The sequence below is a fragment of the Pan paniscus genome, chromosome 2, assembly GCF_029289425.2.
Source record: "Pan paniscus chromosome 2, NHGRI_mPanPan1-v2.0_pri, whole genome shotgun sequence".
Taxonomy (NCBI): domain Eukaryota; kingdom Metazoa; phylum Chordata; class Mammalia; order Primates; family Hominidae; genus Pan; species Pan paniscus.
Genome location: NC_085926.1, coordinates 111,629,631 through 111,643,633, shown reverse-complemented (window position 1 = coordinate 111,643,633; position 14,003 = coordinate 111,629,631). Strand labels below are relative to the sequence as shown.

Below are 14,003 nucleotides of genomic sequence, written 5' to 3'. Positions count from 1 at the left end.
CCACTTTAAACTCTGCTGATTTTATAGTGGAGGAAACTGAAGCACAGAACTTTGAGACAAGTTAGGTCTTTCCCAATAGCTGCCCACATCACTTAGCAAAACTCACAAGCATGAAGCCTGGAGGCAAAACAATTGCACGGGAACTTGTACAGTATAAAGTGATGTAAAGTTTAAATGCCCATACATCAGACAATTTATTGTTTGGGCTAGCCTACAGGTGTGGTAAAAATGATAAGGAAATGATAAACTCAAAATTCAGGATAATGGCTACTTCTTAGAAAAGGATAAAGGGATGATATCAAGGAGGGAGGAGTACTTCAAAAGTATTGTTATATTCTATTGCACTGGGTAGCAGATGCTCAGATGTTGATCTCATTTATGCCTGAAGTCTTTGTTCTATGAATGTCTAAAATATATCCTAATGTTTTAAAAGGTAAAATGGCCAGGCACGGTAGCTCACACCTGTAATCCCAGCACTTCGGGAGGCTAAGGCGGGTGGGTCACTTGAGGTCAGGGGTTCGAGATCAGCCTGTCCAACATGGTGAAACCCCATCTCTACTAAAAATACAAAAATTATTGTATTTTTACAATACAATTGGGTGTGGTGGCATATGCCTGTAATCCCAGCTACTGGGGAGACTGAGGCAGGAGAATTGCTTGAACTTGGGAGGCAGAAGTTGCAGTGAGCCAAGATTGTACCACTGCACTCCAGCCTGGGCGACAGAGCAAGACTCTGTCTCAAAACAAATAAATAAAAATAAAAGGTAAAATGAGGACCTTAGACACCACTTATTCTCACATATACTCCAGGAAATTAAAGCTCACAATATTTTCCTTGACCTGTCTTCTTGGGACTTCAGATTAAAAGTCGGTATTCTGACTGTGAAGGGCTAACTTCCTACTATTGCATACCACCTCCCATTCAGATGTTATAGATGGAAGATACATTTTGATTATACAAGAAGCCCTAATATGCCATGAAAGACATATAAATCATAAAGATGCAAACACTATGCTTAAATTTAATCTCCCTAAAAGTTATAGTGTAGTTTTTGGAATTAACAGCAATTACAAATATAAGAGAACTATCTGAACAAAATTCCACAGAGAAATTCCATTTCTAGGTAAGCTGAGATCTCTGGTCTTTTTTCCCCTGGGGATGTTGGATGAATCTGGGCTGAAAAGGCAGAGTGAAAGCCCCCATAGTTTCATGAAGCTTAGGAGACAAAGTCCTGCTAGAGGGAGCAGGTGTCATTCTCAAGACATTTAAAACCAGAGGCAAACTGAATCTAACTAAAGCTACATCCCAGCTCTCATACAGCTCAATACTCTCTGCCTAACAAAGGAAACATGAATCCTCTCTGGTGGAAAATACCATCCACCTTAATCTCTAACGTTCTTTTATATACAATCCCCAGAAAATACATACAATGTCTAGGAAATGTGGCCAAAAAGCAGAAAGAAAAGCGGATTGTATAAGTAGACCCACAGACAATCAAGATGCACAGACAAGGGCTTTAAAATAACTATAAAAATATGTTAAAATGGAAAAATTTTAAAATACGTTAAAAATAGAGAATTATAATTTATAAAAAAAAAATGGAACAGAAAACAGTAGTTGCTGGGGGAAGGTGGAAGGGTTGACTACAAAGAGGAACAAATTTTGGGGGGAGATGTTTTATATCTTGTGTTGTTAAAAGTCACAGAATTGTACTCTGTCAGGTGGATTTTGGATGTAAGTTATACTTCAATAAACCTGACAAATAATGGAAAAAAAGAATAGAATGAACATCCAGAGCTGGAAAAGTGAAATTAGGAAATTCTTTTTTTTTTTTTTTTTTTTTTTGAGATGGAGTCTCGCTCTGTCACCCTGGCTGGAGTGCAGTGGTGCAATCTTGGCTCACTGCAAGCTCCGCCTCTGGGGTTCATGCCATTCTCCTGCCTCAGCCTTCCGAGTAGCTGGGACTACAGGCACCCGCCACCATGCCTGGCTAATTTTTTTTGTATTTTTAGTAGAGACAGGGTTTCACCATGTTAGCCAGGATGGTCTCGATCTCCTGACCTCGTAATCCACCTGCCTCAGCCTCCCAAAGTGCTGGGGTTACAGACATGAGCCACCGCACCCAGCCAGGAAATTCTTAAATAAATTTGTAGTAAAGTACACATATCAGTCAATAGGAAATCAAACCAAAGCACAGAGAAAAAAAAAAGGAATAGAAAAGAGTGATCAAAATGCAAGATATGTGTGGGGCACTGTCAAAATATCCAACTTACGTATCACTAGAGCTTCAAACAGAGAGGAGAGAGAATTGGACAGAAGTAATATTTGATGGGTGAAAATGTTCAAAACTGATAAATATATTAACTATAGATTCTAGATGTTTGGTGAACCCACAAGTAGGATAAATGTAAAGAAAGTTACACCTATACATCATAAGCAGACATCTGAACTCTAAAGATAAAGGACTTTGGGAGGTCAAGGCAGGCAGATCACTTGAGGTCAGGAGTTCGAGACCAGCCTGGCCAACATGGTGAAACCCTGTCTCTACTAAAAATACAGAAATTAGCCAGGCATGGTCGTGGGCACCTGTAATCCCAGCTACTTGGCCCAGCTTGGGTGACAGAGTATGATTCCATGTCAAAAAAAGAAAAAAAGAAAATTTGAAAGCACCTGGGTGATAAAGATACATTGCCTACAAAGAAGCAACAATAGGACTGCTGACTTTATAACAAAAATGATGGAAGCCAGGAGACAGTGGAATGGCATCTTAAAAGTAAAGGACAAAAAAAAAAAAAAAAAAAAAAACCTACCAACATGGAATTCTATAAATTATTAAAATTCCCTAAAAACTAAAAGAGAAACACATATTCATACAAACAAAAATTGAGCAATATTTTGTTTTACCAGTAGACCAGCACTACAAGAAATTTTAAAGGAAGTTATTCGGTTTGCTGGAAAATGATCCCAGATGAAAGAAGTGAAGAGGGCTTGAAAGGGTAAATTATTGGCAAATATAAAAGAATATTGAGATTTAAAACAATAACAATGTCTTGTAAGGCTTATGCAAATGCAGAAGTAAAATATATTACAATAATAAGACAAAGTGAGAGGATAAATGAAGTAAAACTGGTGTGGATATTTTATTGCTGAGAAGTTGTAGAAAATGATAATTAAAGGTAGATGGTAATAAATCAAGTTTCTGTATTATAATTTCAAAAGAATAATAAAGTAGGGCAAAACTGAAATGCTAATAGATAAGATAAAATAGAGAAGGTAAAAGGGAATAACAAAATACTGGATTATTCAATGTATTTAATCAAATAATTAAATATTTAAGGACACACTTTTAAATAAGTCAGAAAAAATGAATAAAAAAACACAGAACAAATAGAAAAATAACAGCAAAATGATGGACTTACAACCATCTATATCAGTATATTATAGATTGAAATAGCCATTTAAAATTTTAAAAGTAGACTGAATTACAAAAATTAGAATCAACTATATGTTGTTTACAAAATGCACAAAAAACCCACCTTAATTATAAGGAAACAGATTAAAAGTAAACGGATGGAAAAAGATATGTAAGATATGTAAATTCTAATCAAAAGAAAGCTAATATGGCTATAGTAAAATCAGATTATTATGGCCTGACTTTGCTGCTGGGTCTGCTGTTCCCACCCCTTTAAAGCTGTTGGATGTCAAACATGCTACATAAGAACCAGAGGCCACAAGTAATTCAAACGTTTATTCCTCATTCAGGACTACACAAACTTATGAAGTGTGAAGAGTCCCTGGGTGAGGTAGCCCACCACCTGAAAGAAGTCTCTCTAATGTTTGGGTAGAGTGTGGGGGAGATAAGAGGGAAGAGAGAAAGATAGAGAGAGAGAGAGAGAGAGAGAGAGACCTGTGTGATGTAGCTAAAGCATTAATTTGAGGGAAATGTATAGCTTTAAATGCCTACTAAAAAAAGAGAATTTGAAAAAATCAGTGATTTCAGTTTCCATCTCCAGAAGCTGGAAAAATAGTAACTTAAGTCCAATGTAAGTCAAAGGAAAAGTATAATAGAGCAGAAATCAATAAAATAGAAAGCAGATAGCTGACAGAGAAAATCAACAAACAAAAAGTTAATACTTAGAAAAGGCTAAAAAAGAAAAAAGAGGTCAAACACGATGGCTCACGTCTATAATTCTAGCATGGCAAAACCCTGTCTCTACAAAAAATACAAAAATTAGTTTGGTGTGGCGGTGCACTCCTGTAGTTGCAGCTACCCAGGAGGTTGAGGTGGGAGAATCATTTGACCCTGAGCAGTGGAGATTGCAGTGAGCTGAGATTGCGCAACTGCACTCCAGCCTGGGTGACAGAATGGTACCCTGTCTCAAAAAAAGAAAAAAAAAAGACCAGGAAAAAAGAAGATAAATATGAATGATCAGTATCATGAATGTAAAAGAGGACATCACAAAACATTATACAGAAATTAAAAACATAAAATATTATTTACAACTTTATGCCAATAATATTGACAACTTAGAGGAAATTGACAAAATTATTGAAAAATGCAACTTATCAAAATAGATACAAGAAGAATAGAAAATCTTTATAGTCTTATACCTACTGATGAAATGGAATCTATTATTTAAAATCTTCCTACTACATATTATAGGATTCCATTTCTATGAAAGTCTAGAATAGGCAAATCTATAGAGACAGAAAGTAGATTAGTAGGTATCTAGATACCTGGGGGCTTTGGAGGAAAATGAGGAATGACTGTTAATGGGTGTGGAATTTCTTTTGGGGGTGGTGAAAACGTTTTAAAATTAATCATGGTAATGTTGCACAACTCTGTGAATTGACTAAAAGCTGTTGAACTGTATGCTTTAAATGGTCGAATTTTATGGTGAATTATATCTCAGTAAAGTTGGTTTTTTAAAAAATCTTCCTACAATGAAAATTTCAAGCTCAAGTGATTTCAGGGGTAAATTCCTCTAACTATCAAAGGAAGAAGTACACCAATCTACTCAAATTCATAAACTAGAGAAAGAGGGAACACTTCTAAACTTGCTTTAGGAAGTTAACATGACCTCAATATCAAAATTTACATTACAGTAAAAGAAAATTATAGGCCCATATCCTGAATAAACATAAGTATGAAAATGCTAAACAAAATGTCAGCAAATTGAATCTAGTGATATAGGAAAAGAATAGTACATCATCATCATATGGTGTTTATTTCAGGAAAGCTAAGTTGTTTTAGCACTTTAAAATCAATTTTTCAACTCATTGTATTAGTAGAATAAAGGAACAAAGCATATAGTAACTCAAACAGTTAATAAAATTCAGCATCCATTTATGGCAAAAATGCTAAACAAAATTGAAAGAGAAATATTCTCAATATGATAAGGCACATCTACAAAAAAACCAAAACCAAAACCCCACAGCTGTCACACTTAATGATATCCCCCTGAAGTTAGAAACAAGACAAGAATGATAATTATTCAACATTTTAGTGGTATTCCCTGCCAGTGTATTACTAAGCAATAAAGCTACCCACCAAAAACTATGAAATGTTGCTGGGATAAATTAAAGGAGCTCAAAAGAAGCAGAAAGGGCTGGACGCAGTGGCTCATGCCTGTAATCTCAGCACTTTGGGAGGCTGAGGCGGGCAGATCACGAGGTCAGGAGATCGAGGCCATCCTGGCTAACACGGTGAAACCCCGTCTCTACTAAAAATACACACACAAAAAAAATTAGCCAGGCGTGGTGGTGGGCGCCTGTAGTCCCAGCTACTCGGGAGGCTGAGGCAGGAGAATGGCGTGAACCCCAGAGGCGGAGCTTGCAGTGAGCCGAGATTGCGCCACTGCACTCCAACCTGGGCGACAGAGCGAGACTCTGTCTCAAAAAAAAAAAAAAAAAAAGCAGAAAGGATGCAATGCCATTCAGATGTATCTATAGAGATATGCAATTGCAACTTAAATCACTGCAGATATTTTTTGAGGAGAGTTGGAAATTGACAAACTGATTCTAAAATTTATATAGTATTTAATATAATAATTACATAAATGTAAAGATCCTAGAATAGCCCAGACCATCTTAAAGAACAAAGTTGGAACACTTAAACTGCCAAAAAATTAGTGTAAAACTTGGTAATTAAAACAGTGTGATAATGGCACAATGATAGATGGTAAACTGATGGAAGGAAAAAGAAATTTCATAAATAGACTACACATAGTCAATTGATTGATGACAAAGCTGCCAATTGCATGTCAGTGAGTAAAAGATTGTCTTTTCAATAAATTGTGCTGATGCCAATGGATATCTGTAGGGGGAGGGGGAAAACTAGACCCCTTACCTCAAAGTACACATAAAAATTAATTTGAGGTGGATTCTAGACCTAATTGTGAAAGGTAAAATACTAAAGATCCTAGAATAGTGGTTTTTAAATGTGGCCCCCAGAATCTCCGGGGTTTTCTGAAATCTTTTTCAGGAGTCCATAAGGTCAAAAGTATTTTTTATGCTAGTACTAAGATGTGGCATGCCTATACATTGTGTTGATATTTGCGCTTACAGTGTAAAAGCAATGGTGGGTAAAACTGCTGGTCCTTTAGCATGAATCAAGGCAGCGGCATCATGACTGTCCTAATGATCATCATAAACTCATAGTAAAAAATAGTTCCGCTTAGAATGTCCTTGGTGGAGCAATAAAATGTATTAATTTTATTAAAATTTGACTCTTAAGTACATTTCCTTTTAATATTACCTTTAAACATTACATTAGTGTTTTGTATTCTGGGACCACATGGAAAGCAAACATAAAATACTTCTGTTGCAAACCAAAGTATAACGGTTAGCTCAAGGGAAAGCACTAGGGCAATTGTTTGAATTGTGGGAGAAAATAGTGGCTTTTTTTCATAGAATACTGTTTCATAGATTGCTATTTTTAGTGGAAAGAATGGCTGGCTGGGCATGGTGGCTCACACCTGTAATCCCAGCACTTTGGAAGACCGATGTGGGTGGATCAAGTGTGCCAGGAGTTCAAGACCAGCCTGGCCAACATGGCAAAACCTGTCTCTACTAAAAATACAAAAATTAGCTGGGGGGTGGCATGTACCTGCAGTCCCAGCTACTCAGGAGGCTGAGGCACACAAATCGCCTGAACCCAGGAGGCAGAAGCTGCAGTGAGCAGAGATTGCACCACTGCACTCCAGCCTGGGTGACAGAGACAGACTCCGTCTCCAGAAAAAAAAAAAAAAAAAAAAAAAAAAGGGTGGCTAAAATCTATGATTATTTATACTTGAATATTTGGCAGGCATTTTCTCAAAAATGAATGAAACGAGCCCATCACAGTATTTACCACTGTGAGCTTGACAGGTTCCCACTAAGCCTTCTCCAATGAGATGAGTGGTGACATTAATGAATAGTATATGTATTTATTAATAATTATATAATGAAATGTGTCAGTGTTTGGAAGGTTTTTATAATTCAGTGAACCAATATTTTCCAAATGGCCAAGGCATGCTGTTACAAAATCATGCATGAGTAAAAAAAATCCATTCAAGTGCAAAATAGACCAATGGATTTCAATGTAACACGACATGAAAAGTTTACTGATATGGTTTCAAATGCCATTGCAACTAATTTTGGGGAGCTACCATTTGTTGAGTTTTGGTATAGTATTGGAGAAAAATATCCACAATTATCTAAAAAGGCTACTAAAATGTTCTTCCCTTTTCAACTACATATTTTAGTTTGAGTTTAGATTTTCTTCATACACAGTCATGTGCTATATGAGGACATTTTGCTCAATGACTGAATATACATGATGTTGGTTCCATGAGGTTATAATGGAGCTGAAAAGTTCTTATCGCCTAGTGACATGATAGCCATCACAACGCCCTAGCAAAAGGCATTATTCATGTGTTTGTGGTGATGCTGGTGTGAACAAACTTACTGTGCTGCTAGTCACATACAAGTACAGCAATACAATTATATACAGTACTCAATACTTGATAATGATAATAAATGACTATATTACTGGTTTATGTATTTACTATACCATAGTTTTTTACTGTTATTTTAGAGTGTACCCCTTCTACTTATTTTTTAAAAAAAGTTAACTGTGAAACAGCCTCAGGCAGGTCCTTCAGGAGGTATTCCAGAAGGCATTGTTGTCATAGGAGATGACAGCTCCCTGTGTGTTATTGCCCGTGGAGACCTCCAGTGGGACAAGATGGAGAGGCAGAAGACAGTGATATTGACCATCCTGACCCTAGGCTAATGTGTATGTTTGTGTCTTAGTTTTTTACAAAATGTTTAAAAAGTAAGAAAATAAAAAATGACACTTATTCAAATTCAAAAAAAATAAAAATAAAAAAGTTTAAAAATAGAAAAAAGTATAGAATAAAGATACAAAGAAAAATATTTTTGTACAACTTTACAATGTGTTTGTGTTTGAAGCTGTTATTACCAAAGAGTAAAAAAGTTAAAAAATTAAAGTTTAAAAGTAAAAATGTAATAGTTGTTTCATTTATTGAAGAAAATTTTTTTTTAGAAAATAAATTTAGTGTAGCCTCAGTGTACAGTGTTTATAAAGTCTAATGCAGAGTAATGTCCTATGCCTTTCCATTCACTGACCACTCACTCATTGACTCACCCAGAACAACTTCCAGTCCTGCAACTGTGTTCATGGTAAGTGCCCTATATATAGGTGTACCATTTTTTAATCTTTTATACCATATTTTTACTGTACCTTTTCTATGTTTACATATGTTTAGATACCCAAATACTTACCATTGTGTTACAATTGTCTATAGTATTCAGTACAGTAGCGTCCTGTACAGGTTTGTAGCCCAGGTGTGTAGTAGGCTATACCATGTAGGTGTAAGTACACTCCGTGATGTTGGCATAACAGCAAAAACCCCTAATGACACATTTTTCAGAATGTCTCACCATTGTTAAGTGACACTTGACGGTACTTCAAGCAAAACACACACTGCAGCAAAGTGAATGCAGAAACCCATATGGGAATTCAGCTATTGTCTATCAAGTCAGACATTAAACTGATTACAAAAATGTAAAACAGCATCAATCTTCTCACAATTTTTGTTTGGGAAAATGTAGTTATTTCCATAAAATGTTATTTGTATTATGTAATGAGTTTATTATCTTTAAATGTATTAATAAATGTTTGTAAATTTTCTATTTTTATTTCTAATATGCTAAATATTGACAGATATAACCCACATAAACAAAAACTCTTTGGGTTCCTCAAAAATGTTTAGGAATATAAATGGATCCTGAGACTAAAGTTGAGAACTAGTATTTTAGAAGACACCACAGGAAATATCCAACCATAACCATATAAGAAAAAAATTGTTAGATTGGACTTCATTAAAATGCAGAATTTTTTTCATCAAGTCACAGATTGTCAAAGATTATATATATCAAAAAAGAAAATGACTCATAAGCTGATTTTCAAAATGGGCAAAGGACCTGAACAAATCTTTCACACAAATGGCTAAGAAGTCTATGAAAAGGGGCTCAACATCATTAATCATCAAAGAAATGCAAAACAAAATACAATGAGATACCACTTCCTTCTCATCTAGAGAGGCTAAACTGGAAAGAACTGACAAATGCCAAATGTTGGCAAAGATGTGGAACAATGGGAACTCTCACACAGCGCCGATGAAAGTGTACATAGGTACAACCACTTTGGAAAACTGTTAGCATTATCCTTTAATGACATAGACATACCTACTCCATAACTTAGCAATTCTATAGTATACTAAGTATATACTGTGGAAAAAAGTTCACCAAAAGACACGTATAAGAATGTTCATAGTTGCCCAGGCATGGTGGCGCATGCCTGTAATCCCAGCACTTTGGGAGCCTGAGGCAGATGGATCACCTGAGGCCAGGAGTTTGAGACCAGCCTGGCCAACATGATGAAACCCTGTCTCTATGAAAAATACAAAAAATTAGCTGGGTGTGGTGGCCGGCGCCTGTAATCCCAGCTATTCTGGGAGGCTGAGGCAGAACTCCTGGTGAGCAGAGGGAGCCATCTCCGGCCTCGGCCAGCCCCAGAGAGGGGCCCTCATAGCACAGCAGCGGGCTGAAGGGCTCCTCGAGTGCGGCCAGAGTGGACGCCGAGGCCGAGGAGGTGCCGAGAGTGAGCGAGGGCTGCTAGCACGTTGTCACCTCTCAGTCTCAAACTCCTGACCTCAAGTGATCCACCCACCTCGGCCTCCCAAGGTGCTGGGATTACAGGCTTGAGCCACTGCACCCAGCCGGAAGTTTGAATAGACGTTGGTTTTCTCTTAATAAATTTCCCCTGAGTAGGCAATATCTAAAAGTCATTTTACTGTCATTCCTTTTTTTTGAGACAAGTTCTAAAAAGAGGTCTCAAAGAGAGATCTTTCTGTCACCCAGGCTGGAGTGCAGTGGTGTGATCATAGCTTACTGCAACCACAAACTCCTGGGCTCAAGGGATATTCCTGCTTCAGCTATTCGTGTAGCTGGAATTACAGGTGTGCACCACTTTGCCCAGTTAATCAAAAAATTTTTTTGTAGAGACATGGTCTCACTATGTTGCTCAGGCTGATCTTGAACTCCTGGCTCAAAAGATCCTCTCTCCTTAGCCTCCCAAAGTGCTGGAATTACAGGTGTGAACCAATGCACTGTCGTTTTTTTTTCTTTTCTTTTCTTTTCTTTTTTTTTTTAAGACAGCGTCTCGCTCTGTCACCCAGCCTGGAATGCAGCAGAGCGATCTCGGCTCACTGCAAGCTCCGCCTCCCAGGTTCACGCCATTCTCCTGCCTCAGCCTCCTGAGTAGCTGGGACTACAGGCACCCGCCACCACGCCCAGCTAATTTTTTTGTATTTTTAGTAGAGATGGGGTTTCACCATGTTAGTCAGGATGGTCTAGATCTCCTGACCTCCTGATCCGCCTGCCTTGGCCTCCCAAAGTGCTGGGATTACAGGCGTGAGCCACCGCGCCCGGCCCACTGTCATTCTTTAGAAGAGGAAAAGGCATGGCACTATTTTGTGTGTTGTTCCCCTGTTACCTGGCTGTGACTTTGGGAAAGTGGCATAACTTCTTTGTGTCTTTTTGCTTCTCATTCTTACCTGTTTATTGTTGTTATTACGTGTCCTGCATACTTCACAGGGCTGTTGTTAAGGACAAATGAGGTTTTAAATGTATTTTCCATAACCGTCCTCATTTCCGCCTCTCCTGCACGTGAGACTGAAATGCAGTCTCCACTAGAATATATTTAGTTGATCAGGGTCAACAGCTCCTTTGCCCTTTTCCTCCTGTGAGAAATTAAGGAGATGATGCTTATTTGCTTCCTAGATAAGTTCAGAAGTCAGGTAGGTTGGTTAACTAGTATCAGTACTTAATTTTTCACGTGATCAAATAAGCTACAGATTTTGGGGAAGATACTAACATCCAGCTTTTAACTAAGTTTCTGCTGTGTGGGTCTGGTTGGTGGTGGTTTCTTACACTGCTTAATCACATTCAGATCTGTGGTTTGGAAAAAGGCTTCAGCCTGACTGTAGTTGTGTAGAACTTACTGGTTTGGGAAGTTTCTGGGAATTCATGGTTTAATTAGGTTATATCCCCCCGACCTTTTTTTTTAAATGCTACCATGAAGCGATATGCAAATTCACTTTAAATATTTTTATTTTTTTGGGACAGAGTCTCGCTCTATTGTCCAGGCTGTAGTGCAGTGGTGCGATCTCAGCTCTCTGCAACCTCCACCTCCTGGGTTCAAGCGATTCTCCTGCCTCAGCCTCCTGAGTAGCTGGTATTACAGGCACGCACCATCACACGAGCTAATTATATATTTTTAGTAGGGACAGGGTTTCATCATGTTGGCCAGGCTGGGCTCAAACTCCTGACCTCAAGTGATCTGGCCCCCTCGGCCTCCCAAAGTGCTGGGATTACAGCTTTAAGCCACTGTGCCTGGCCCACTTTAAATATATTTTTTAAAAAGCCCAACCGACAGCTTAGTACAGGAGGTGAAACAGGAGTACGTTAGCATGTCAGAGTTCCAAACCAAGTCCTATTGCTTTTTTTGTCTTATTTCTGGACGAACTCAGAAACATTTATCACCATTATCATTATACCCTAAATGAGGAAATATGATTTTCCAGTTCAGTGCAGGTAGTTCCTTTGTCTAAACTTTTCTTTTTCTTTTCTTTTCTTTTTTTTTTTTTGAGACAGAGTCTCCCTCTGTTGCCAGGCTGGGGTGCAGTGGCACAGTAGTACGATCTCGGCTGACTGCCTCCTCCGTCTCCTAGGTTCAAGCAATTCCCCTGCCTCAGCCTCCTGAGAAGCTGGGATTACAGGCACCTGCCACCACGCCTGGCTAATTTTTTTGTATTTTTAGTAGAGACAGGGTTTCACCATATTAGCCAGGATGGTCTCAATCTCCTGATCTCGTGATCCGCTTGCCTCAGCCTCCCAAAGTGTTGGGATTACAGGCGTGAGCCACTGTGCCCAGCCTAAAATTTTTCTTTAAAATGTTTTGGGGAAGAAAATTTAAAGTAGCTGGGATGAAACTACTACCTTATAGGAGAAGAGAGCTGGGCCCAGAGACTAAGAACAAAGATGGTTTGACCACTGAGGGAGCTGGAGATTCTGCCTGATCCATGAGGCCAGCACAGATTGGTTTTGGAGGCAGCTTTGGAGAACTTTTAGACTCTTGACAACTTTTTGAGTTTTTAAATGTTTTTTAACCTCTAATTTTCTTTTTTTGTAGAGACAGGACCTTGCTATGTTGTCCAGGCTGGTTTCAAACTCCTGGCCTCGAGTGGTCCTCCTGCCTTGGCCTCCGCAAGTGCTGGAATTATAGGCATGAGCCAATGCACTGGTCTACTGAATGTTTTTTAGAAAATAAATAACCGCACTACATTCCTGTGCTTTCTCTCCATTTTAAATTTCGTTTTTGAAACAACAGGCTCCCAGTAGTAACCTGATGCTTTATGCTGCACATATTTTAATTTAAAATGAATCTTTGGGTCTACAGTGCTTTGACAAGTGCAATCATTGAATTTATAAAAAGGACTTTGGTTCTTAACTTTACAAGCTTAGAACCTGAAGCAATAGTCCTTATATAAATCCAGCTGTTCCAGTTTAGAGAGCCAAAATGCTTCACAGCCGCGGTTTTATTGATTGGCTTTCCTAAGGCACAATGAGTTTCATTGTTACTCAGGTTTATATGTCAGGCATATGTCTTCCGTATTTTGGAAAATGCTTTTCTTTTTGTTAATACCTTCAACAGTTATATAATTCCAGGCCTGTGTTTTGCACATATAGGTACACACAAAAATAAAAGGCGAATCTTCATTGCAGCACAGTCTGTTGTCTTTTTCTCTGTTCTTGTTACCTGAGCCACTCATTCCTATTAGTCCAGGTTTCTGCACCATTCACTTCACTTCCTGAACAGTGACTTGTCCAAGTTTCAGTTTCTCCATCTAGGAAATGGGGCTAATGGTAATAGTAATAACTTCTCAGGATTAGATGTGGTTATGTGTATAAAACCCTTGGCAGAGTGCCCAATGACGAATGTTGGCTTTTTTTTTTTTTTTTTGAGACAGGGTCTCACTCTATTGCTCAGGCTGGAGTGCAGTGGTGCAATCATGGCTCACTGCAACCTCCACCTTCCAGGCTCAAGAGATTCTTGTGCCTCAGCCTCCTGAGTAGCTGAGATTACAGGTGCTTGCCACCACACCCAGCTAATTTTTGTATTTTTTTTCGAGATGGAGCCTTGCTCTGTCCCCTAGGCTGGAGTGCAGTGGCGCTATCTCAGCTCATTGCAAACTACGCCTCCCGGGTTCAAGAGATTCTCCTGCCTCAGCCTCCCTAGTAGCTGGGATTACAGATGTACGCCACCACACCCGGCTAATTTTTTTTTTTTTTTGTATTTTTGGTAAAGACAAGGTTTCGCCATGTTGGCCAAGCTGGGCTTGAACTACTGACCTCAGGTGATCCACTCGCCTCG

At 38.5% G+C, this 14,003-nt stretch overlaps 1 protein-coding gene across 1 annotated transcript in view; it reads left to right on the top strand.

Annotated features, from left to right (window-relative positions):
• Nucleotides 1-14,003, top strand: part of USF3 (upstream transcription factor family member 3) — a 79,516-nt gene that overhangs the window by 48,705 nt on the left and 16,808 nt on the right. The window lies entirely within an intron of this gene.